A 4,063-nucleotide genomic window follows, 5' to 3' on the forward strand; every position below is an offset into this window, starting at 1 on the left:
TATCACAATTACAAATGACTCGTGGCCACACTTACTTTTTCTATCAATAATATAATTCCAATGAGAGGATATCATTAACACATTTCTTGGGCTATGAATTCCACTATTGTGAATGATACTACATACGTCAAAAGTTGTACACCCAACAAACCAGCTTTCGTTTCCTTATTTATTTGAACTCAGATTTTACTTACATCAAAGTATATGAGTCACACATACATAGTCCATCATTCACTCCAAATTAAGGTATGTCACACTATAAACATCAAAAGTGAATAAATCCATCAATAGATTCATGATCTATTCTACTTGGGTCCTATCCTATAACAGCCTATTTTTAATTGAAATCGGAACAATGGTTTCAGGACCACAAATCTTATCCAAAAATAAAATTTATTTTTATTTTATTACATGGTCTATAATATGATAGAAATTTCATGTGAAAATTCTGATAATAAAATTTTATCGATTTAGTGCTTAATTACAGGATGGACTAAATCTCATAAAATGCAAAAGTTGAATTCTAATAGCTAGAAGGATTAAATAGCTATGAAATTCAAAACTTGAGGTCCTTATATGGTAATTATACCATTAAAGAAACGTATGTAGATATTTTGGTGACTCATCCACGGAAATATAGAAACAGGGCAAGGACTAAATTGGAAATTGAAAAAATAATTAATTAATTAAAAAGATGATAAAAGATATCATCTTATTTTTATATCACCTTCAACCTAAAACACATGGAAACCCTAGGAGAGAGAGAAGAAACTCTCATGGCTTAATTGGGTAAGTTTCCTTGTCTCGTTTTTAGTATTCTTGATATTTTTAGAATCGGGATAGCTTAATCTATCTATTTAGGGGATCAATTTGAAAAAATATCAAAGTATGGAAAATGTGTCATGGATGAATATGCTTAAAATTAGAAATTTATGGTAGAAAATGAAAGATTGTTGATAGATAAACAACTTTTACAAAGTGATTTTTGATAAAAACATAATTTAGGGATTAAAATGTAAAGTTGTGAAAATTGATGAAAAATTCTAAAATTTATAGAAAATATGTGTTGTAAGTTCTATATTAAAATTTTAGTTAGGCTTGGAATAGGGAGTAAACTGCATAAATTCCATTTTCCGAGCCTAGGGACGAAATTGGAATTTATGGAAAAGTTAGGGGCAAAATGGTAATTTTCCTTAGGACGTAAATTGAGTCCAAATAAATATGAAATGTGTGAAATTGATGATTACATTTATTTATATAGATCCAGACAACACAAATTCGAGGTTAGATCAAGGAAAAGAAAAGGTTACGATTGTATGCAATATGAATTATATTTATGAGAATGTTATAAATGTGTGAAATGATTACATGTTTGGAAATGTTGGAAAGAAGGGAAAAGTCTAATTTGAATATTGAATTTTGATGGATAAATGTGATTGCCTTATAAAATGATATCCTACATTTGTTGCTAACGGGATTTAGCTCGGACGAGTAATCCTATTGATCTCATTGTAGAAAGGATTTAGCTTGGACGAGTAATCTTGATATAATCCCTCTTGAGCATAAGATACAATTAGGATTTAGCCTGAACTGGTAATCCTATAATACGATATGTGGCTCGAGAGTGTGGTCCTTGATTAAGAGCCCTATCGGTACTCTTGAATAAGAATTGACGAGTTCTTGGATCGTACACCTCGAGTGTACTACTTGAGTATCCATCAGAATTTCAATGATTCAATGGACAAAACTCTTAGCATGATGAGATAATTATGAGATGAAATGATAAAGTCTTGAAATGATATTGCATGACGAGCTCATCTATGTTTACTTGATGTATAGGAAATTTTGTGACTAACATGTTTGATTGAATGCATGTGTTTAGGAAATTTTGCCAAGTTGATGGAAAACAAGATATTGTATGCTTAGATTTAATAAACGAGATTGGTAAGTTTAGTTTCTGTTATACGAACTTACTAAGCATGTAATGCTTACTCTGTTTTATTTTTCCCTGTTTTATAGTGCTCGGAAGCTTGCGAAGGTTGGAGATCATTGGAGAATCATCACTGTAACACCCTGAATTTGGGCCTAGAAGTTTTGGGCCTTAAGCATGGGAGCAGTTGAAGGCAGCTTATAATATTTTGTTGTGCATGTAAATTTCGTTAATGAAGGCTTGTTTTAATGGTTAAGTGTGCTGAGAAGTGTTGGAGAAGTCCTGGGTTCAAATTTGGACTCTAGCAAAAATTTTGGTTTAAGGTGAATCAAACCCTGGGTGTAGTAGGTTGGCCTTAAGAATATTGTTGGGGAAATTGTGCCACAAAAAGCCTTGTGGTCTAATTGCAAAGTAGTGTCACATAAAAGGCAGGAAGGTGGCGTCATAGAGTTGGCAAGGATGTTCAGGGTTCGAAACTCATGGCAATCAAAGAGCATTTATTCTGCTATGTTGGGACGGCAAGAGTTGGTGTTGGTTTTAAACTCTGGTGATGGAAGGATCCCACATCGGGAAGCTAACATAAGAGTGGATGCGAAGCTAGCTTTAAATAGAGAGAACCATGAGGAGAGTAAAGGTACCTTTCTTAGCTGATCCCTTTCGCTTTATAACGTGCTCGTTTGGGTTGGGCATCGACTAAGAGTGCTCGGAGCGCGAATTAACTCCAGTCTCCTATCAGGTGTGTATTTCTTGCTACTCAAGCTGTAGGATGGCTACTTCGGGTCGCGATGGGCTGAAAGGGGCCATGTGGGCCTAATAGGCCTACGGGCCCAATTGGATAAGTTGTTTGATTGTGTAGTAAATATTGGGTTGGACTATGTGAATCTCATATCTATAGGCTAGCATTACTGAAATACCCTTGTAAGGTAAAATTACTGAAATGCCCCTGTAGGGTAGAATTACCAAAATACCCTTGGTTTATAAAATTACCAAAATACCCCTGGTTTGTAAAATTACCAAAATACCCCTAGTTTGTAAAATTACCAAAATACGTCTGATTTGTGAAATTACTGAAATACCCTCGACTTGTAAAATTACTGAAATACCCTCGACTTGTAAAATTACCAAAGTACCCTCGATTTACAGAATTACCGTTTTACCCTCGATTTACAGAATTATTGTTTTACCCTCGATTTACAAAATTACCGTTTTACCCTCGATTTATAGAATTACTATTTTACCCTCGATTTACAAAATTATCGTTTTACCTTCGATTTACAGAATTACCGTTTTACCCTCAATTTATAGAATTACTGTTTTACCCTCATTTTACCCTCGATTTACAAAATTACCATTTTACCCTTGATTTACAAAATTACTATTTTACCCTCGATTTACAAAATTATCGTTTTACCCTCGATTTACAAAATTACTATTTTATCCTCGATTTACAGAATTACCGTTTTACCCTCGATTTAGAGAATTACTGTTTTACGATCGATTTATAGAATTATCGTTTTACCCTTGATTTATAAAATTACCATTTTACCCATAGGGTGTTAAATGATTGTTTTGCCCTTGTGGGCAAGTGACTGACTTGGACTGTGTGGTTGATGGATTTGATTGTGAATATATGTTGGTGATATGAATGACTTGACTGTGACTGTTTGATTCAAATATGGGCATGATATTCTGATTTTGTATGTTGTATGCCATGACATGTATATCTGTTGCATGGGATACGGGTTATATTGATGGAGGAAGCGTTCTGGCAGCCTCGCTGCAATCTGGTGGCCTCGCCACATATATCTGTTCTGGTGACTTCGTCACAATACCTGGCAGCCTCGCTACAATCTGGTGGCTTCGCCACATATATATCTATCTGTGCTGGTGTCCTAGCCACAATATCTGTATCTAGTGACTTTGTCACAATATCTGGCAGCCTCGCTGCAATTTCTGTAGTGTGTAGCGGTTGGGTGGGTCGAGTAGTCTCCCCACATGTGTAAGGTTGGTACGGGGTGTATACTGTTGGATTGGGTTGGGATTGCATTCACATTCTGATTTTGATTCTGTTACCTGATACTGATTCTGATTCTGATTCTGATTCTCATTTTGATTCTAGTTCTGATAATGTTT

Source organism: Gossypium hirsutum, chromosome A08 (genome assembly GCF_007990345.1).
Source record: "Gossypium hirsutum isolate 1008001.06 chromosome A08, Gossypium_hirsutum_v2.1, whole genome shotgun sequence".
Lineage (NCBI taxonomy): Eukaryota > Viridiplantae > Streptophyta > Magnoliopsida > Malvales > Malvaceae > Gossypium > Gossypium hirsutum.